A 23996-nucleotide genomic window follows, 5' to 3' on the forward strand; every position below is an offset into this window, starting at 1 on the left:
ATAGCTCTTTGAAATGTTTTTGAAATATTTATCACTGATATTAAAGGTCAAATTCACACTCAAAAGTGATAACTCATGAGGGGTTGAAGTGTAAGATCAAGGCAACAGTGAAGGGGTCATTCATAAAGTATTTCTGCAATTATAACTAAAATGCCTATTTCTGGAGATATTTGTGAAGTATTAAGCACATCGTTGTTATATTATTTGAATACACATATATGTGCAGTGGTTACAACTCCAGTGTCAAATGAACTGTCAATCCCTTTTAATAAAATAATTCACAGTAACTGAGGAAGAGCTTACTGTAGTACCATAAAACTAGGGTGAGGCAAATGTCAATGAAGTTAGTATTTTGGATATAACAAGTACATGTACCGTTACAAATAGTCTTATTATCATCTCACTAGGACCAAAGGCCCAAGTGAGCACATTGTCAATGACTTTTTCTTTTTCTCAGTACAAACTGGAAGTCTGGACATGAAATTTAAGGATATCATTATACAAGAACTGATGTTTGTTCATTAAATACCATTAACATCCGAAAAGGACAAAATATGAAATTGAACAATTTTCTTCTCAAAAATGTTTTAGGAGGATATTTACCATTAAAATAACACAAGATATTACAACAGGTATCTGTAATGCACAGGCTAACATTATTTACCAGAAGCAAGTCATGAAGAAAATTTGCATCCGGATACCTTCCGGAAACCTTCCGGAAACCTTCCAGATGCCTTCAACAACCTTCAAATTGCTTGGTATTTTCAAGTTATTTTTTTTATGTGTTTCACACTTAAGTGAACAAAATGCACCCCCCAAATTTTGACATTTTTTTTGGAAGGTTTCCGGAAGGTTTCCGGAAGGTATCCGGGCCGGATCCAAAATGGGAAGGTATCCGGAAGGTTTCCGGAAGACGGAAACCTTCCCATTTTGGATCCGGCCCGGATACCTTCCGGAAACCTTCCGGATACCTTCCCATATTGGATCCGGCCCGGATACCTTCCGGAAACCTTCCGGAAACCTTCCAAAAAAAATGTCAAAATTTGGGGGGTGCATTTTGTTCACTAAAGTGTGAAACACATAAAAAAATTAACTTGGAAACACCAAGCAATTTGAAGGTTGTTGAAGGCATCTGGAAGGTTTCCGGAAGGTTTCCGGAAGGTATCCGGATGCAAATTTTCTTCATGACTTGCTTCTGGTAAATAATGTTAGCCTGTGCATTACAGATACCTGTTGTAATATTCTGTGTTATTTTAGTGGTAAATATCCTCCTAAAACATTTTTGGAGAAGAAAATTGTTCAATTTCATATTTTGTCCTTTTCGGATGTTAATGGTATTTAATGAACAAACATCAGTTCTTGTATAATGATATCCTTAAATTTCATGTCCAGACTTCCAGTTTGTACTGAGAAAAAGAAAAAGTTACAGGTACCTGTTGTAATATTCTGTGTTATTTTAATGGTAAATATCCTCCTCAAACTGAGATATGTGGGCATGCATTGTTCACAAGTTGTTTTGCGACATGGGTCCAATGTGTGAAGCTTATTGCTGGTGTCCGCCACCATGATATTGTTGCAATATTGCTAAAAGTGGCAAAACAGCATTCTCACTCAGAAAAAAATGGAAAGTCATTGGCTATGTGCTTTGGCATTTGGCCCTGGTGAGATTAACAGATTAGTTTGGAACGGTATCAGTACTTGTTATATCGGGACAGTGTAGTTTCATGGGAATATAAAACAGAATACAATTGTCCCAAATTGGTGCATAAGACTAATGGCATCCATAGAAAACACCTAAATAAAGTACAGAAAAAATATCAATGTCATTTGTCTACTAAGGTGGAACTACAACTTTTGTTAAGTATTTATAGTAGGAAAACATTCAGGGCATTAGTACATTTCATATTTGTTCAGCACCTATGTTATGGCTGATCAGTATTATATATCTTTATGCTAATGAAGCAAAACAAATCATGTTTTGGGAAAAAAATCTTATTTATTGATTATATGGCATTTCATTGGTACATATCACAAATTGAAATCAAGCAAGAAGAGGAACTAGCATAAAGTAACCAGTGGTGTTTGCAAGGCCTTACAGAACAGACGCTTCAATGCCATTTTTTAAATAAACAAATTAGTCAAATCTCAGAAGAATTTTATTGAAGAAGAATATCTAAAGTCAATTATGTTTCTGCAGAAAACCACAAAAGTCATTCAGATTTGTATGGTCAGCATCGGTGTACACAACCTGGACATAGTCACAGTGCTTTGGCATAAATTCATTCAGAATCATCACTTTCTGAGGTGAATCTGTTGGTTGTTATCAGGAGTACTGTTCATCTTCCGGCGAGTCCCTTGTCTGAATTGTGTGAGCATGTAGCTGGTGTCAGATTGTGAAATCCAGGTACCTGAAACATTTCATAACATCTTTAGAAACTTGTTAGTCAAAAGTTATGAAACACACACATATTTACAAATGTTTTAAGTTGTTTTCTCAAACAGTGAGGTATTGACAATTTATCTTGCAACTGATATTTAACCAATCTTTGAACATGTAAATAAGCCATTGCAAACAGAAAAGTGTTCAGAAAATACAAAAATGTATCCGGTCTTCTAAAACAATACCACAAGGTTCACCTGAATTTTGCTTGAATGTTTGCATTACATCAAAATGTAAGGAAGGGTAAACAAGACTATGCAAAACTAAGTTACAGGGGTTCTTATACATAAATACATAAATGCAACTATTCATAATTATCAAAACACATGTCATGTAAGTGATCTCAAAATACAACATAATGAGCGAGTGAGTTGGTATAGTTTCATGCAGCTTGTTAGCAATATTCCAGCTATGGGCTTCACACATTTTACCCATGTGGTGAATTGAACCCGGGTTTCAGAGACTGTTTCACCCACTAGGCTACCCTTGCACACCAAATACAAAAGAAAGTATATTAGGAATTCAGACAATAGATATTCTCACCAAATTCATTAATTCATTAATGGAAGCTATATTGAAATTCAAATTTTGACAAATTAGGATGAGACTGTAGAAGCATTTATCTAAGTTATTATGGATATTAAATATCTACCGTTAATTGGTAGTCCATCATAGACAGTGATAAGAAATTCAACTGAAAAGTACAACCTGAACCATCAACTAAAAACTATGTATATTACATTAAAGGGGCCGGTCATGTATTACCGGTATGTTCTCATTCATTTTTGACACAACCCTCCCTGAAAGAAAATGCAAAGCACTTTATATTTCATTGTCCATTTTGTCAAAAGTCTCCCCTAGAGACTCTCACATTTTGGGGTGACCCTCCCTGTTTGTTCTGATCTGAATTCAAATATTCATGACTCATTATCATATTTTATCATTCATCCTATCTTTTTTGAAAATTAACTAAATGAAGATTAACAATTACATGCAAATCTGCCAAAATATTGGCCTGGCAAAGTTTAAATTAATCATAATTACTGTTATAAAGTTTTGGATCCATCGTCTGTTTCTAAATACAGTGAAACCCAACTTTGACTTGTGTGGCATTGTTGAATCATCTACCCAATGTTCTTTATGCATTGATATGCATCTGCACAGAGTGGTCAAAGTCTGTGTCTCTCGGGTGGGTATTAGTACTTGCAATTGTCTGTTAATTACTTAATTGAGTAGTGACGGCTTAGTCAGTTGTGCCTTTACAACTGCTATTCAACTTATCGAGTCAATTTACTATGTAACATGCTTTTTTCTAATTTATCAGAGATCAGAAATAATAATAAAGACGTTTTCGATGTGCATTTCTTTGTTGTGTTCACTAGGATGATGGTGATGGTGTTTGAATTATTAGACACTATTTATTCCAAAAGAGGAATAGGGTTGGTGAAGAGGCAAAGCTTATTTGAACAACATATATATTGATATACAGAAACTGTACAACAAACAGATTAACTGAATCTACAGTTGAAACTATCATGATGCAAATTTTCACTGAATCAAAGTCATATCTTTTCAAGACTCAGATCAGGTTGTAGTGATTGAAGGTCACATTAAACTTGCTAATTTCAAAATCATTCATCCCACACTTATGATTTGGTTTGCTGTTTTATGCCGCACTCAAGCAATATTCCGGCTATATGTAAATAATCTAGTCTGGACCAGACAGTCCAGTGATTGACATCATGAGCATCGACCCACACAATTGGGATCAATGACATGCATCAACCAAGTCACCGAGCCTGATCGCCACCTGATGGCGTTAGTCAACTCTTTAGACGAGCATTGTCGCCCGTTACGGAAAGTATTGGGTTACAAATATCCCTTGTAAAACCTTTCAACATGTTCAAATGACACATCGAAAGGCCATTGTGAAAAATTGCACTATGTTAGGATTCTTAAATACAGTTTCAGCTTGACATTGAGTACTTTAAACTTTAAAGTGAAAAATACATTCACAACAAGTGAGCTGTGTCTGCCAATCAGAGTCGGTGAGTAAATTGGAGTAGGGGACTAATTTCGAAGGTAAACTTGTTTCAACGTTTAACAACTACATGCATTTGTGTTTGTATGAGACGATGTGTGTTTAATTCCATATATTTTACTTCAAAGCATGTTATCACAATAAATCCTGCATGTAGCTGTGGCCATCACACTGAAGATGCACTTCACTTCTTTCTCATATGTCCAAATTACAATGATTTAAGACAGAATATGTACTATTATGTTAAGGGATATGATCTAAATTCAATTCTATTAGGTAATCCTGAAAGGACGTCAAAAATAAACTTAGAAATTCTTAAATCAGTAGAAGACTACATTCAGCTATCCAATAGGTTTTGTGATTGTACATAGCATCTTAAATTTATAATACTATTCCTTGCCGTATATTGCAGTACACTATTACTACTAAAAATGCGACCTGACAGCGCCGACAACGTAGTTTCTATAATAAGAACATGTATATAATTGTATTCCTTGACTGTACTTTTGTCATATCATATTATATTCTAATTCTGGAGCGGTATTCAAATAAGTTTTTGCTTGTTTTTCCATCCAGTTCAAATATAAATGTTTAAAACAATATTTAGTAAACAAATAATTTTAACTCATGCAACAACATAGCGTGTGGAGACGATAGACCACCGAAAAGAGCATATATATGCACATCCAATGACCCCTGACATCACAAGGCATTGTTTTGCCAGTGTGCCAGGCAACAGAATACTACGAATTACATCACAGGGTACTGTGACCTGTTTGAAAAGTTAGGTACTGTATTCTAAAGGTAGGCCCAAAATTCTAGACAATCCAGTGATTAATATTGTGAACATCAATCCACACTGTTAGATGGTCACTGTCAGATGCCATGAACCAGGTCACTGAGCCTGATCACCTGATCTATTAGGTTATCTCTTATGGGTGAGGCTAAAACGGCACCTCAGCAAAATGTCACTGATTTCTCCAACGAAAACAGCACCTTGATTTGGCAAAAAGGGTCACTAATTGTTGTCTGTTATCTGGAGAGACATGTTGATTCCTGGCCGAAATATATATAAATGAAATTTCTATAAAATTACTATTTATTTCCTACTTACTAAAATAAATATGACATATATAGTATACCTGTTGTCCAGTTTCTTGACATTTTCGCCAGACTCAGGTTCAGCTTGACATTGAGCTAATCTGAGTAAAGCTACTTAAAACTTCAAAGCATGTGATCTTTCAATGATAAGTTTAGTTGCACCTCCCAATCAGAATCATGAGTAAATTTGAGCAGAGGCTAATTTCTAATGTAAACTATTTTTAGGTGACAAACATTTAACAATTATTTTTGTTTGCAAGTTTAATTGCATTTATTTTACTTCAAAGAAATCAAAGCATATTATATTTTCACAATAAGTTTAGTTGCATCTCCAAATCAGAGTCGGCAAGTAGATGCTAGTTTTTAATGTAAACCTTTTTGAACATTTCTCAGTTATTTGTGTTTACAAGTGACCATGCAAGTTTAATTTCATGTATTCGGGCATATTCAGACCCAAGGTAAAAAAAATAACAAGGTGCTGTTTTCACCAGGCAATAGTATGCGAGGTACTATTTCCCTTTATAGTATAACCCTCTCTTACAACTAGCATAGGTTGATGGGGACCAATTCCAACCCGGAATCCCCAAATGAGTGGGTATGGTTTTACGCTGTATTTAGCAATACCACAGCAAGGGACACCTGACATAGACTTCACACATTGTACCCATGTAAAGAATCGAACCTTGGTCTTCAGCACTTCAACCACTAGGCTACCCCACCGCCAAAATTCCCAACATGATAAAGTTGTCATCACGGTATTCTTCAACAAGTTCAAGTGAAAATATCAATACCTTTAAAATGTCTTATCTTCCACTTCACAATGTTCACTGTTGCAAAACTCCTGTCATTTAATTTGTTCTTGCAATTATTCACACCTGCAAAAGTAAGTTTAGTCGGTACGGTATGAACTAAATAAATGAGTCACTATAGAGTATCTAGATAAAGGAATATATATAAGCAAACATATTTCTACATCATATACATTAGCAAGGATTAACATAAGTTAGGTAGATTGCTTGTCCTACAAAAATTAAATGACACATTTACTAACATATATAAAACAGAATAAGTGGCTTACAGAAGATGAATAACTTTACACGTGATCAATATTATTAACATATTCCTTACCTGAATCAGAGACCATATAACAGTCTATGTATTATGGTCTCTGTCTGAATATGTCACGTCTTCAGCTCCCTGCAATCGAGGTTGTGAAACATTTCTGCTGTAGGAATATTACATCCGCTGGGATATCCCTTGTCACACTGCCTGGCATGGTAGGCAAACGCATATTCCATACACCACATAGATATACTTCCTAATACACACTGTCGAAATCCCCGCGGCTCCCAATATGGCCTGTATGAACCGTAATCGGCCAACCTCATCTCTTTCCGTAACTGCTGCAGAAATGACCGCTCGTCATTCGTGACCAACTCGTGTTATTCCGGGACAAGCAAGTCTACCCATAATTCCCTGTATGGCCGAGGGCGCCATTTTGGAACACAAATGTAAACAAACACTCAAACCTCGTGTAATCGATGTACACCGTGATGCTTGATTGCGATATGCTTACCTCGTGTATTGATACATTGTTCTCAATCACCTCTAACTCGGAAATCCCGGTCGAAATTCACCTGAGCCATCCACAACGAGGACGTCAAGTATTTCGAAAACTCGATTGACAGCCGAAGGAAGGAAGAGCAGCTTGCAGATGCCAGGTACGTAGCAGGGCTTCGAGACATAATGTTCCTTGATTTCTATACAGAGATCTTATGGAATGGATTGATTTAGATATTTTCCTGATCTCCATGTTACTACTGTAAACGTCAAGGGCCTTTTAGTTTTGTTGTTTTCGGAAACCCTTTGTTATTATTATGATCAAGTGTTTGTTGTGACATGGTATTTCTATTTGGGATTGCATAAGAGCTACAGGTGCAGGACTTTTAAGGGTCATGTCCTTATTCTCAACATGACGCTGGGATTTGATGATGAGGGTTAGTTACCAAGGGTATAAATCTGGCAAAGTGCATGTCAAACAAAACGTGGCATTCTATTCCAATCATGTGTTACCACCTGAAAGTGAGATATGGATTACAATGAATAATGACAGCTTATCAATCTTTAACAAATTCACACTGAAACATTGAAAGGATAAAGACAAGTTAGTTGTTTTCTGTTTCAGCATGTTCAGGGTTTGTGGGCAGGTTCACAGACATCCTCAGGGAGGATACCAAGTATTGAGTGAGTATTTTTGTTTGTGATAAATACAAACTACATGTATTCATCATGGTATATTTCAATGTAATGTGAAACATCACACTCACAATAGTCCAGCTCTGTGATGGCAGCCTGTAAATAATTGAACATGGACCAGGCAATCTAGTGATTGTTATTTTCAGCAAAGATCCATGCCCCCAGAGTATGATGACAACCTAGTCTGACCACTCAATTCATTAGTTGATTAGTGTTTACAGCGGTAGAAACTAACACTTTCAGTCCACTAGTCCTAAAATGATAGCATATAGCAAAACCTTTAAAATGTCAAAATGACTAGTGCCAATTTCTAACCCTGGTGTTTGGATGTTGGGTTTGTGTGTGTATGTATGAGTGTATTTAGGTTGGTTTGTTGTTTAACGCCGCACTCAGCTATATGACGGCGGTCTGTAAATAATCGAGTCTGGACCAGACAACCCAGTGATGCATATCATGAGCATCGAGCCACGGAATTTAGATCAATGACATGCATCAACCAAGTCAGAGAGTCTGACCACCCGATCCCGTTAGTCGCCTTTTACAACAAGCATAATGGCCTTTTACGGCAAGCATGGGTTGCTGAAGACCTAGTCTACCCCGGAATCTTCACGGGTCGAGTGTATTTAACTTAAGTCATGAATCTTATACTTGTTTCTCTGTGCTTTTACAATGTAACCCAAATTTTCTCTGGAATAATAAAGTATTCTCTTATTTATATCATTTCTGAACAAAGTGTCATATCAAGGTTAGATCTTTGTCAAAACAGTGCCATGGAAAAGCCAAACAAATAGCCTAGAAATAAAAGTAAATACTGCATTGCATTAATCTGCATTTCAAGAAAATGTGACAATAATTCATGGAATGATATTCACCTCGGTGAGGATCTCTCTGCATTGTTGAACAAGTTATTTCCTATGTAATGTATGTGTTGAATGACCCTGACTTTGTTGTCAAAATATTGTTTTAACATTTGTTAGATATGGGGATAAATGTCATCTCTGAATGTTTGACATGAATTATTATGATTAGGGTAGTTCTAAGTTGGAAGCACAACCGGGGTCTTTTCATTTGAATCAAATGTACAACATGTACAGTTTGGACATTTCTGTGATGTGAATGCTACTTATGTTTGTAGAATGTCCGGATGAATAAAAGAGACAGTCATCCGTGCAGCATCAATGCAAAGAAAGACCATAGAAGAGCAACAGTGAGTGGTAAATATTTTGAAATTATTCTGTTTGGTTCATATGGTTATTTTGCAAATATGTCTTCAGTTTGTTCCTTATCGCTGTAGGCACGGATGTCCTATTATCTAAGGCACTACAATTTTCTGTGCAGAGTTGCATCTCTTGGGCTTAGCAGAAACCTATAGTCATGTGTTCAAATCCTGGTTCTCCCCGATTATGTTGCTAGGTTTGTCAGCATTATACACATACTCGTGGGATTCATCAAAGACCTGCATCACTTAGGACTTTCTTCCCACATCAAACTAACATGCGGTGATATGTCTGGAATACTGTTCAAAGCAGTGTTAAAGCCAAATCATTTATTTAACACTGCATCCAGCAATAGTTTGGCTATATGACAAGGATTGTGAATATATATTTTTCCATGTTGATGATTTGAAACAATCACTAAATGACATCTCTTAAAAAGATTCCCAGCATTCCAAGCCTAATTAATAGATAAGGTTGTGATTGAGTAGGCTCATTGATCACATGTAATCATACCACAGTGATGTGGGATATTGTCCATAATAGTTATCATCGGTTTGTCTGGACCGAGTTCATAACATTAGTCACTGGTTTGTCTGGTTGAGATTTGAGATGTGATTATCTTAAATGTTTAGCATATAACAAGACTCACATATGACAACTTAAGTGATTTTGCTGCCTTCTATCTGTTAGTACATGTGGCAACAATTCTTTTTGATTGCTAAAATCTTTTTACATAATGCTGCAGTCCTGCTTGAGATCCCTGGATGAGTACTCCAGGTTGACAGTCTGGAAGGACCAGACAAGGGAGTCCTAAACAGGCTGCACCCCTTCAGATATCAGAGGTGATTTGCAGACAGCGATGATGAGGGTCCTGTTATTTCAATGGAGGCCGACAGAGAAATTGTATGCCAAATGGTACTGGGACACACAAAGGCTGGTCTGGCTAATGTGAGAAGACCAACCAATGCCAAGCTGGAGTGGAATTCTTCCAGGACATTCAGGAAATTCTTGTAAACACTTGAAAGGAATGATAAATGGGACTTATTGTCTTTAAATGTGGACCCAAACACCAAATGGAAAGTTCACAATTCTACTAACACAATGCAGCAGAGATAGAGTCTAACTGGTATCCCCTCATCCTGGTTCCTGTTCATCCATGTCAATATAGAAAGAAAAGGAGGATTGAGGGAAAGTAAGTTATCTGAACTGGTGAACATAATCCGTAGGTACTGTCAAGCGAACAGTTATCACACTCTGTTATGAGTATTGAAGAATAGGATGAAATTGCATACTTCATCAGGAACCATCAAGTGAACACTGTTCAATGTGCGATATACTATAGGCATATGAATAAAAGAAATTGATAATTTGATTGTTGCTTATGTTTCATTTGCCAGCCGTGTAAATGGGGATGTTTCATGATTTTGCCTCAGTTTAATAGCCACACTTATCTTATGAAACCATGCATTGCTTGGGCATCCCATATAAATAACACATGTTTCCTTTGCTCTGAAAACGTCTGATGAAGGTTAAAGTCACAACCAGACAAAAAGTTTGTTTGTGGTCTAACTCTTCCTTTGGGCAGGGGTCGAAGTTGGAAAAAGGTAGTGTGTGATCTATATATACTACATTTTCCCTTAAATTGCCTTTTCTACAGAAGTCTTAGTAACTCTTATACATATACTGGTTACATTACTTCCATATTTTGGTCAATGATATGTTGAATTCTACCAAAGGACTGCATATTTGGTTTATGTGCTGGATAGCTCTTTGAAATGTTTTTGAAATATTTATCACTGATATTAAAGGTCAAATTCACACTCAAAAGTGATAACTCATGAGGGGTTGAAGTGTAAGATCAAGGCAACAGTGAAGGGGTCATTCATAAAGTATTTCTGCAATTATAACTAAAATGCCTATTTCTGGAGATATTTGTGAAGTATTAAGCACATCGTTGTTATATTATTTGAATACACATATATGTGCAGTGGTTACAACTCCAGTGTCAAATGAACTGTCAATCCCTTTTAATAAAATAATTCACAGTAACTGAGGAAGAGCTTACTGTAGTACCATAAAACTAGGGTGAGGCAAATGTCAATGAAGTTAGTATTTTGGATATAACAAGTACATGTACCGTTACAAATAGTCTTATTATCATCTCACTAGGACCAAAGGCCCAAGTGAGCACATTGTCAATGACTTTTTCTTTTTCTCAGTACAAACTGGAAGTCTGGACATGAAATTTAAGGATATCATTATACAAGAACTGATGTTTGTTCATTAAATACCATTAACATCCGAAAAGGACAAAATATGAAATTGAACAATTTTCTTCTCCAAAAATGTTTTAGGAGGATATTTACCATTAAAATAACACAAGATATTACAACAGGTATCTGTAATGCACAGGCTAACATTATTTACCAGAAGCAAGTCATGAAGAAAATTTGCATCCGGATACCTTCCGGAAACCTTCCGGAAACCTTCCAGATGCCTTCAACAACCTTCAAATTGCTTGGTATTTTCAAGTTATTTTTTTTATGTGTTTCACACTTAAGTGAACAAAATGCACCCCCCAAATTTTGACATTTTTTTTGGAAGGTTTCCGGAAGGTTTCCGGAAGGTATCCGGGCCGGATCCAAAATGGGAAGGTATCCGGAAGGTTTCCGGAAGACGGAAACCTACACTTTTTTTGCTGTGTAATAGACCTAATTATATATACTGCATTCCTGTGCATAATAATGGAAATTAATGAATCGAAAAACATATTTATGTATATAAGTTCCCATTCATAATCATTTTAGCCACTCGAATTACGAAAAATACGACATAAGAAGTATATTGATTATAAAGGTGCTTTCGTAAACTACCGCCTGCTATAAAATGCGCTGCCACAGCCCATATTTAGTAAACAAACATTAAAAACTCTCAATATCGCTGGGCTTATTCAATGACATTGCATATAGATATGATAGATCAAATTGGAGGAGCTTATGCATACTGGAAGACCCCTGGGCACTGGGCACTAGGCAGTGTTTCGCCAGTGTGACTACAAATTACATCATAGGGTATGGTGACGTGTTTGAAAAGTTTCTGACACTGGGTCTAGATTTTCGAAACAATCTCAGCTACGATTAATCTTAACAACTTACATTCAAAGATAAGATATCTTAAGTTTAAGATAAGATACATTTTCGAAACTACCTTAAATCTGTCGCAGATCGTACAAGGTTACGATTCCTATCGTAACTCTGACAGAGAACTCATTTGTGTTAGAGATTGGTGTTTCCCATGACGTCACGGGGATTTCCCAGCTGCTGACAATAAGAACAGCATGGAGAAGTGACACAGAATTCATCATCACATTGTCAGGTCACACTGTTTATGGCGCAACTATTTGAGTGGCATTCCGTTTAATTCTACATTTGTCCTACATGTAGACGTTTTGTTCTAATGATAAAAGATGCCATGACTTCCCGAACAGAAATAGCATTCGTGTGCCATGCAAAGGCATTTTTAAAACCAAATAAATGTTATAATCAATAAGTGTAGTGTAACCACACTATAGCTATTAGAATTGAAATAATGTGCAAAAAGATATTTCACTATTTTCCCTTTTTAATGTGAACACATCGCGTACAAGGTCAAGGACGAAAGTAGGGGACGTTATTGACAATGACTAGACGAGACGTTTGATCGAACAGCAGGCGTTCACCCTTTAAGATGCGTGTTCAAGTCTGACGTACCGTATGTATACGGGGTCAGTTTAACAATACTGCTTGTTTTTTGTGTTTATGTCCAAAGTCAAGTTTACAGAGGAAACACCAACATTATACCTGGAAACACTCAAAACAAAACATGTCCAGGTATTAGCGCACCAACGTGCGTGTTATAATGACAATGTAAGCTTGAAAAATATGTTTTGTTATCTATATAGCCAATATATTTCACGAATAAACAAAGGACTCAAATACAATATGAAATAATGCAAACTTATTTTATTTATCAGCCTTTGTGTTATTTCCAACGACAATTCAACGCATTTAAGTATTCAAATCTTCACAAAGGTTTCATGATACCATGGTCTTCAATGTAATAAAATTGGCGATACGCCTTACATTTGCAGCACACAGACATCTTGCACGGGCCTACATATGTGCGTTTAGAAATAATTGAAGATGAAATAACGTTCAGAATAAAACAACTCATTTTAAATGTTACCGTTATATCAAAACTTCCTCTTACATCTGATTTATATTATTTTATTCTTACATTATGTTTTAGAAATATGCCAAATGAAAATCTACCATGCATTTATCAATCAGTTACTCAGTTGTTACATACATACCAGTCATCATACTTTAAAATAAAATAATTACTCATATTTTTCTGCCCCTTATAATAATGTGTCCCACCATTAAATGTGCTTTGAGTCATGACAGGTGTTAATTTATTGATTTCTTACAGAATTCTGATACTCATGCTCTGAAAGTAGTAGTATTACAGAGACTTGTGGAGCACCTTTGGAATACAGTACCACAACTTCTCGTGAGGACGGTCTCTGCTGTAGGTCACATGTCTCAAAGACAAGCAACCAGTTTTTGTGAGAATCCGTCGGACGCGAACTCGCGGCCTTCGTATTGTTAGCCTGACAGCTAACCGACTGAGCTACGTCCATACTGTGCAAATTTACCTAGACATGCCTACGACATTACAGAACTAAACGAAAAGGGTCGAATAGGTGATGGACACTTAGGAAGATTACAGGTAGGCATGGTGTCTCGTGGCTTTGGTCTACGGACACTTACAAATGATACCGATGCCATTTGGCACAGTCGTCCCATTTATAACCATTTTAGCCTCTTGAATTAGGAGAAAAACGAAATAAAAAATACATATAAGAAAAGTGCTTTCGTAAACTAGCGCTTGCTATAAAATGCGCCGCCGCAGGCTATATTTAGTAAACAAATATTCAAAACTTTCCACACCACTTTGCGTATTCAATGACATTTCGTGTAGAGATGACAGATCACTGGGGGGAGTTTATGTACACACGGTGACCCCTGACGTCACAGGGCATTGTTTCGCCAGTGTGACTGGCAACAAAATACTACAAATTACGTCATAGGGTATTGTCACGTGTTTGAATAATTTGTGGTACTGTATTCTAAAGGTAGGCCAATCATAGGTATATCTTCTTGTTTTAGTACCATAATATTTATTATTTTGTTGACAAATTATTCCCCTTACAACCCATACAGTGCTACACTATCCTTCTGTGGCTATAAATCCTGATTATCATTCAATAGTTCTTCAAGACACCTGTCATATTAAGTCTGTTTATTAGATATAATAATCAAATAGCAAATATGATTTTAGAATGTTTATAATAAAAAATGGATGATGACATCAATGCAAATTGGCCCCACTTTCATTTCATGTAGATAAATGCATTTATTTAAGTTATTTGTATTTGCATATAACAGATTATATTTATATATGTTTCAGTAAGTGTCAATAATCAGACAGATGAATGAGACGGAAATGAATTAGTCTCCTTAATTTAATGTCCTCATTTTTATTTGGATCTATTTTGATATAACGAAGGTCAAATGAACTTATGTAAGTAATGAAATGTTTCCACAATGAATTGATTGGTTCTTCAAACATGAAAGAATACTTGAGCCCTTTTTATGCTACTTATCTATATAGCAACAGATAATGACTGTTAAACATGCATGCATGTGTAATCTAATACTAGCATACATGCACAAGTATACAAAGATAGCAAATAAAGTAATAACAGTCATTGTGCAATGCAGATATCAATAAAGAGAAGAAAAAAAAGAAAAAAAGTGTAAAGAGAAAAAAGGTAATATTAATAATTTGTTTACGTGGGAATATGAAACATCAGTCTCGAATAAGGAAACATAAAAAACAAAACTCTATTAAAAATTTAGAATGTGCTTTACCTATATTACAATCATCTGATGATTGTCAAGGCAAACTGGATGTAGACACTGCAATATTCATACAAACATAATTATAGAGATTTAAAATTAGTATGAATATATTGTTTTAATTAATAAGATGAAAAAATTCAGTTGTTATACGTACCCTTGAATATGTATTTAAACTTATATATAGGGTCTTCTGTGTCTGAAAAACATATATATTTCTATTTTTTTAAATTTAGAAAAGACCATAAAAATATATCTTTTACTTATCATATTGAAATATAATCATGGTTGTATTTGGCAACAAACAGACACGCTTCATCCATAAAATCTTTTTATACAATATGCACTAATTAACCCTTAAATATGAGTGATAGATTTCAGTGATTTCCATTTCTTTATTTTGAACATTATATCATGATATCTAGTTTCTTTTAAAAGTTCTTGAAAACATTTCTCACTTCTCTCAGTTATTTACCTGATCAATACTTGCATGTGTCGCTTTCAAAATTCACAACATTTAGGCTACTGGCATCTTTTTGTTGCATGAGACCTTCACATTTCGCCTACTGCATCGCCTCACCGCTGTACATACTGATATGCATGCATATGATGTAGCCTGCTTGGCGATACTACAACCTAGATTTGGTACGTGTACAATGAAAATCTACTTCCTTTTCAAAAGTGTGATATTCAAACTTCAAGGGCAACACTTTCAGTACCGATTGCAAAACGTCTACAAAGCGACCTGGCATTAACGATCAGCTGATCTCACCCCCTCGCTTCGAACGGCTATCAAGTGGTTAACTGTACAATATAATCAGCCGTGGTCATCCCTTATGTATCAATGAATCATGGAACATCTATTTCCGGACATGACAAAAGATAGATCATTGTTTAGGCGAAAAGATATACTGCCTATACACCAGCGTGAACATTGCCGAAAGAAGTGAAAGCTATACTGGTTAACCGTCTATAGGTGTCATAGTAACATGTACCGCTCGTATTGCGCATACCACATGCGCACCCAGTTTAATGTTGGACCGTCCGGGTCAGCGCATCTAGCGGGTTAGTGAAGGGAAGATAAATTGAAAAAGATCAGCCAATTTTTCCAAATTTGAAAGTGACTGAATTTATCAGTGCCTGTTTCTTTTAAAAGTTCTTGAAAAAAAATTCTCACTTCTCTCAGTTATATACCTGATAAATACTTACATGAGTCGCTTTCAAAATTCACAACATTTAGGCTACTTTACCTTTACATTTCGCCTACTGCATCGCCTTACCGCTGTATATACTCAATGCTTGCATATGATGTAGCCAGCTTGGCGAGCCTACAACCTAGATATGGGTACGTGTACAATGGGGAAGATAAAATGAAACAAATCACCCAATTTTTTCCAAATTTGAATGTGACACTGTACCAACTAACCCGGATGTTCTCGAAACCCGAACAGTAAGTTAACGACAACAATCGTGATCCTTCCTTTGACACGCTGAAGGATAAATAACTGTGATCTGGATATCAATGTGAGCTGTGAAAAGGCCAGCGTGCACACGTTTGCAATAGTAACAGTAGGGGATCACGCAACATTAAGACGACGCAATAAACTGGTTCCTTCTACATGTAGTTTCAACGTAGCTACATTTGTTTTAGCTTGAAGTCCAATTGTACAATTTTATAACAATTTTAACATAATGAAGACATGGTCGCAATCGTTAAAAGATGGCGCTTGGCATGAAGGGGCTAAAACAAGGACTGGTCGGCTCGGAGTCAGTATACTGTGTCTGAGTGGGGTAATCATGTTAAACTGCGGCATGGAATCTCCGTGAGCTAGCACTATAAATCGGCATCAGTCCGGACAAGTACAAGTAGCTACACACACACACACACACACACACACACACGTGCATGCACGTCGCTATATAAGTGCAATAATCTTGGACACGATGTTAAATCTTATATCACCACCTTGTTCCACGTAACGTTGAACATTAGACGGGTGAAGTAGAAATCCCCTCATATAACCCATTTAAACTATGTTTTAAAAAAACCTACCTCAATAGTAATCGCAATTCAGATCCATTTCACCTGCAGTCCGACTTCCACCTAAGGTTTAGCTCTAACTAAACGACAACACCAAAGCAAGGTGAAATCAATTCAGGACTCTTTACAGGGCTTTGAGACTTCAATAACGCTGCATTATGTGTTGTGTGATAGTGACATTCCTCTGAAGTGTTGTCGGGACTGATTACAGGACTCATTGTATTGTATTACACCCAGGAATTCTATGGGTGTGTTATTTTCAGATGCCCTGTTTCACCTGCGATTCGGTCGGTTGAACAGCTACTGTTTTTTCCATGTCGTTTGACGTGTATCGAATAACTCATTTGCCTGTTGAATTCAATATCAAGTAAAGACAAAGTTTGCCAAGTTTATCTGTGGTTTGAATTATCTTAGCATTTGTGTAAAATCAATGTGAGTATCTTCAACTTGGTCAATTTGCTGTAGATATTTGAGTGTATTGAGGAACACAAGTTGTCTCCCTCTGACCGCCTGCCACAAAACACACATGTTGCTCAGTCCAAATGCTTCTTTTTGTGAACAATTGATAATGAATTCAATATCATTATTTATATTGTGCTCATATCCACATTTGTATGGGAGGTTCCCCACTCCTATAAGATTTGTAAGCTTCCTCATTATATCATAAGTGCTAAAGACTAATAACGACAGATAGGTATAAACGGTTAATTAAAAACTGGTAAAACACAGTAACTATAAAAGTAACAAATACCAAAAGTAATATGAGGATTAAACTTGACTCCCAGTGACTGTCTTTATACTGCGGACAACCTCCATGGTGTATTGGTAGAGCGTCCTCCCGGAGAGCGGAAAATCCAGTATTCGATCCCCGACCTCGTAGACCTCGTCATACCACGTTAAAACATGTACTTGTTGTTACTCTGTCTGGCGCTCGGCATTAAGGGGCTTAACCAAGGACTGGCCGGCTCGGAGTCAGTATACTATGTCTGAGTGGGTTATTCATTTTAAACTGCGGCATGATATCTCAGTAGGCTAACACTATAAAATTGGCATAAGTCCGCACGCACGCACGCACGCACGCACGTCGCTAATTGTGTGCAATAATCTTGAGCCCGACGTTAAACCCCATCTCACCTCCAGCTCATCACACATCTTTCCACTACGGACTGGCATAAAACACTCACAGCGTGCATTGACTTCTTCTTCTCCTGGTGATGATGATGATGATGATGATGATGATGATGATGATGATGATCACAAAATGGCATAGAAAAAGGACTGTGCATGGATCGTTCTTCTCATCACTATAATGCAGCTCAAGTTCACCAGCCAGAGTTTGTTGTTTGTTTGTCTGTCTGTTGTTCAAGGCAATATTCCAGCAATATGACGGCGGTCTGTACAACATCGAGTCTCGTCCAGGCAATCCAGAGATTGACATCTTGAGCATCGATCTACTCAATAGGGATACGATGACATGCATCAGCCAAGTCAGCGACCCTGACTACCCATCCCGTCAGTCGCTGGTGTTGCGATAAGCAGGGGTTGTTGGGGTTGTTGGGGTTGTTGGGGTTGTTGTAATATTTGGAGATTTTCTTGGTATGGGTTGTTGAATTACGAGTGTTGAACATAACCCCGAGGCTAATTGCAGGTTTACATTCCACAGTAACCTGTCGGGCGCCTAGATTTTTTAATTGTGCTGACCCAAGCTTTATCTATACGTCAACTGAAGAGGCATGTAGGCCATAATATTAATAAAATGTACGAGCTATTTCTGAATCGTCCTTTTGACAATATAGTATTTACGATGAATACCTGAAGTATGATCATTCCGAGCCTAGCTTTCTATCTCAACACTACTGTTAAGTTCATGTAGAGGCTTTGAGTATATAATGAGCTTAAAATACGTCTACTAGGAGTTAAGTGAAACAGATATCATCACTCATATATTACCATATCTTCCCTCGGCAATATCTGACCAATAGCCTTGGTATCTGCTGACATTACTCTTTCGGCCTCAGTTCGATATTGGACTCCAAGCTCGCCTGGCACAACACGGACACTAGCGCGAGACAATCTCACCTCCTTGACGTTTCTCCAGAGTGACGTCAGTGATTAGATTTGTGGGTGATCTTTGTAATACCACACACAAGGCTGGAGTGGAGTTACAGATATTGTATCCCATGCCACAGACGCTGTTTTAAAATCAACGTTCTTGATACCAGTTAGACAACCAGTGCGTTGTTCATGATGACGTTTAGTCCTCTCCCGACTTGATCTGAACCTACACGTGAATCCTGATAGAACAGGGTCACAATGACTCATACTCTGTTAAAAAAACCGCAAAAGTTGTAAAATCGTAAATATCTTTGTTGCTGATATCAATATAAAATTAATACCAACAACGAATTCGTCATTTCTGCATTGAATCGGATTTATTTGCGTGGAAGAAATGAGGTACGTTGAACAGCAGAAATTTGGTGAAAAGATAGAAAAATCACACACAGAAAAACAACCACTTAAGAGCCTGGCGTCAAAACACGCCAACATGACATGCACGTGCAGCAGCACGTGCTGGGCTATAAAAACGTTGGGTTTTCATTTGCATGCCAGCAGAATCACAGCAAGTGAACAGCGAAAACGCGAAAACATACAACGACTGAGGGAGGCCAATGCAACAACGCTATCGGCCGACTGCAAGCAGGCGAGTCATTTTCGGCTATAGCCATGTTTTTTCACGTAACACCAAGCTCCATTCCAAGACTGTGGAACAGTTATTAGACACACTGGACGACACGTGACCTTCCCAGATCTGGTCGACCACGAATCACTTCTACAGAACAGGGCAGATTCTTACAGCTACGTCAGTACACTGGTAGAACAGACTGGGTGCAAGTTCAAGGGAATTAAACGGCACAACGTTACACGGGTGAGATTTTTCAGCCACACGTCCTCCCCATTATTCAAAGCTGACGTCATTTTCCATCACGACAACGCCTGACCTCACTCGGCAAATCTGACAACAGCCTTTTTGAGGAATCACGACATCCAGGTCCTGCCATGGCCCTCCGGGTCTCCAGATTTAAACCTTTTTGAACATTTATGGCATGCACGGGATCAACGACTGCGACTGCGAGCACGCCAGCAACAGCCGCAGAACCTCCGACGGATGGCACAAGCAGTGCAGGAAGAGTGGGTGAACATTCCCCAGGCCACAATTCGGGATTTGATTACTTCATGCGAGGAGGACACAGATTTGGAGTCTAATGGTGGCCATACAGGATATTGACCACAGACAACCTTCACCTTGAACATGTTCTGTCCTATATGTACCATAGTGAACCTGAGTCATTGAGATCGATTTTTTTGGAACGATCGATTACCATCTGTTTATTATTTATATGATATATAAAATATACATCTCACATCACTTATGCGTTTCTATTTATGCAGAGTATTTGTGCATTGGACATAAAAACATACTTGCTTGCCATGACTAAATTAAATTGGATCGGATGGTTACTAACTGTACTAAATGTCATAGCTGACTAACTGAGCTATATGCCATAGCTGACTAACTGTACGTACTATATGCAATAGCTGATTAACTGTATGTACGGGGCAGTCGGGTAGCCTAGTGGTTAAAGCGTTCGCTCGTCACGCCAAGGAACCGGGTTCGAATCCCGACATGGGTACAATGTGCGAAGCCCATTTGTGGTGTCCCCCGCTGTGATATTGCTGGAATATTGCTCAAAGCAGCGTAAAACAATACTCACTCACTGTATATACCATATGCCATAGCTGACTAGCTGTACTATAGGCCATAACTGATCACCTGTACTATATGCCATAGCTGTCTAACTCTAGTATATGTCATAGCTTACTAACTGTACTATATGCCATAGCTGACTAACTGTACTATATGTCATAGCTGGGTAACTGTACTATATGCCATAGCTGGCTAACTGTACTATATGTCATAGCTGGGTAACTGTACTATATGTCATAGCTGACTAACTGTACTATATGTCATAGCTGGGTAACTGTGTGTACTATATGCCATAGCTGGCTAACTGTACTATATGCTATAGCTGACTAAATGTATGTTATATATGTCATAGCTGACTAACTGTGCTATATGCCATAGGTGGCTAGCTATACTATATGCCATAGCTGACTAAATGTATGTAATATATGCCATAGCTAACTAACAGCACTATATGCCATAGCTGACTAACTGTACTAAATGCCATAGCTGACTAAATGTATGTAATATATGTCATAGCTAACTAACTGTGCTATATGCCATAGGTGGCTTACTATACTATATGTCATAGCTGACTAAATGTATGTAATATATTCCATAGCTAACTAACTGTACTATATGCCATAGCTCGCTATCTGTACTATATGTCATAGCTGGCTGGCAACATTGCATTCCTGATCACACTATAAACCACTATCTTGTCGAGTCCAGAATGAGTTTTAGTGTTTCGTGATTTGTCCCTTTTACGGTGTTATATATTTATATATACAACAAAGGCATAAGGTGCAATATTCACTTAAGTATTGACTTTCACTTTGTGTGACTTCATTGGAGCATTACCCTTCTTCGAGTGAGGGCCAAACTGTATGAACGTCGGAGCTGGCGACAACCACATTCATATAATTTTTATATCAATATTTACCTCAAAGTACGTAGACCTTGATCTATACACAATTATATTTAGTACGTGTGACTTTATGTTTACATTGACAGCCATGCAACAACTACCTGTATCGCGGAATAATATAGTTCCTCAAAACGAGAGGTGACATGAGCTTATGTATGCTCAACATGCTCAATAGGAATAACTTTTGTAGTGTTTGTACAAAGAATGTACTTAAATAATATCCTCATTAGATGAGAAAAGTCTGTTGAGAAGTGCCTCAATCATTCCGTCACAACGACAGCGCGTCGTAATACATTTACATCAAGTACAGGACGCCAAAAAGGCCGACACAATAAACGTGAGGGGAGATATGTCCGCAGATTTTAAGGAACCTGTGGCTATTACAAGTGGCAGTCATCACTGATCAATTTCCCGATCACAGAAAGGTTATTATAAAGATATGTCAAATAGATGCGAATGTACATCCTTCTATTGCTGTAGACTGTCACTGTAGTCAAGAAACGGATCGAGTCGATACTACGGTTGTTTGTATGTGCATTTCTTCTTCGTTTTCTTCTCTGGGATGGGTTGTAGCGACGACATCCTTGAACGGACATGCCATCTCTCTGATTTATCCCAATGTATGCTAAAACGTTAAGTTAAAGATTAAAGGTCTAAATAAAGTGAAACACGATGAAGAAAAGAGTTAGGTAAGAAGTATTTATTAAAGATATGGTCTTAGTACAAGCACATATACTGATTGAAACAAATAAGGTAACACAAAACAAATTAACAGAAGAAAGCGTCCCTTTCACACTCAAAATCTACAGGAAGACACAGAGAGAAATAGAAGTATCAGAAGTGTTGCTGCAATGCAAAACAATCTTATTTTGTCTTTGTTGTACACCAGGCAAAAGGTTTCATGTTTTCACAGTAATATTTAAATTGAAATGGCAACTCAGTTCATGATCTTATTCTAACTGATAATAGTGAGTGAGTGAGTTAAAGTTTAACGTCACATCGGCAGTATTTCAGCCATATCGTGACGATAACTGATAATAACACATGTACACAAACAAATTACTGGTGAGGTTATAAATATAAATATTGATTCTACAATTATACCAGGATACAAATCGGATCAATCTACAATAACATTGACTTTTCCAAATACACTAAGCAAAGAAAGAGGTAGGGGCTTCTGGAAGTTGAATAAATCTTTACTGTTTAACAATGAATATATCTACACAGTGAAAGATACACTAGAAGAAACAAAGCTAGAATATTCAAACAGTAAATATTCCAAAGATGAAGCAAGAACAACTGAAGATCTAAACTTAAAACTAAAAATCAGTAAGAAACAGAATCCGGTGGTACGAGTAAGGAGAAAAACCATGAACATATTTTTGTCACCTTGAAAACAGGAACTATACTAGTAAACTAATTAACAGTATTATAACTGAAAAAGGGACTTGATAACCGATGGACAATCCATCTTAACTAAGCAAAGACATGTTGATGAGAAACTATACTCTTTAAGTGGAGAAATAACTAATGAATCCAAAAAGATATTACACAAACTTAACACACCAAAACTTATTAAATCACAGTTTGATCATTTAGAAGAGATAATTAACATGAATGAAATAACAAAGGCCGTAAAATCTATGAAAAATTACAAAAGCCCAGGTATTGGTGGATTCCCTGTAGAGGTTTTCAAATTCTTCTTGAAAGATCTTGGAATATGGGTATACAGATATAAACTGACGGCCAAAAGAAACGTTACCAACGATATTTCTGGGATAAAATATGACCAACACAATTTGAAGCAGCAATAACAATTGTATTGTAGAAATTCATCATTCAGAACAGTAAAATGCCAATTTACTAATTCAACAACAAAGTCATTGACCTCCAACAGGGACATTTCTTGACAAGGGGTCATTCGTCCAGTATTCGATCAGTAACATTGGTTACAACTTCAAGGTGACGACGGCCCAGACCGTTAAATACGGGATATGACCTCCATGAGCGGCAATGCATCTTCGAATGCGGCGTCGAACTGAGTAGACAAGCGTCCTCACATTGACTGCAGGTATCCGATTCCGTTCCTCACGGAGGGCAACGATCAACGCTTGTCTCGTGAAGGGAGGATGTTGACGTTTCCGACGACGACGCCCCAGCTGGTCCCAGAGATGTTCTATGGGTGACAGATCTGGTGATCGAGCTGGCCACGGCACGGCAGACACGTTATTGGCAGACACTGACTCGTGATTCCTCACAGTAAC

The 23996-nt window shown here is 37.3% G+C and overlaps 1 protein-coding gene and 2 long non-coding RNA genes across 3 annotated transcripts in view; 1 reads left to right on the forward strand and 2 right to left on the reverse strand.

The window, feature by feature from the left end:
- LOC139461080 (uncharacterized) overlaps nt 1-23996 on the reverse strand; it is a 70149-nt gene that overhangs the window by 34499 nt on the left and 11654 nt on the right. The gene's annotated exons all lie outside the window — the stretch shown is intronic.
- On the reverse strand, nt 2099-6938 carry LOC139461101 (uncharacterized). The gene is made up of 3 exons (XR_011652876.1): nt 6711-6938; nt 6374-6457; nt 2099-2408 (listed from the first exon to the last, which is right to left on the reverse strand). It is a non-coding gene; the product is annotated as an uncharacterized lncRNA (long non-coding RNA).
- LOC139460627 (uncharacterized) lies at nt 7085-9048 on the forward strand. The gene is made up of 3 exons (XR_011652816.1): nt 7085-7303; nt 7768-7826; nt 8974-9048. It is a non-coding gene; the product is annotated as an uncharacterized lncRNA (long non-coding RNA).

This window comes from Haliotis cracherodii, unplaced genomic scaffold, assembly GCF_022045235.1.
Source record: "Haliotis cracherodii isolate W230 unplaced genomic scaffold, xgHalCrac1.p SCAF_14, whole genome shotgun sequence".
Lineage (NCBI taxonomy): Eukaryota > Metazoa > Mollusca > Gastropoda > Lepetellida > Haliotidae > Haliotis > Haliotis cracherodii.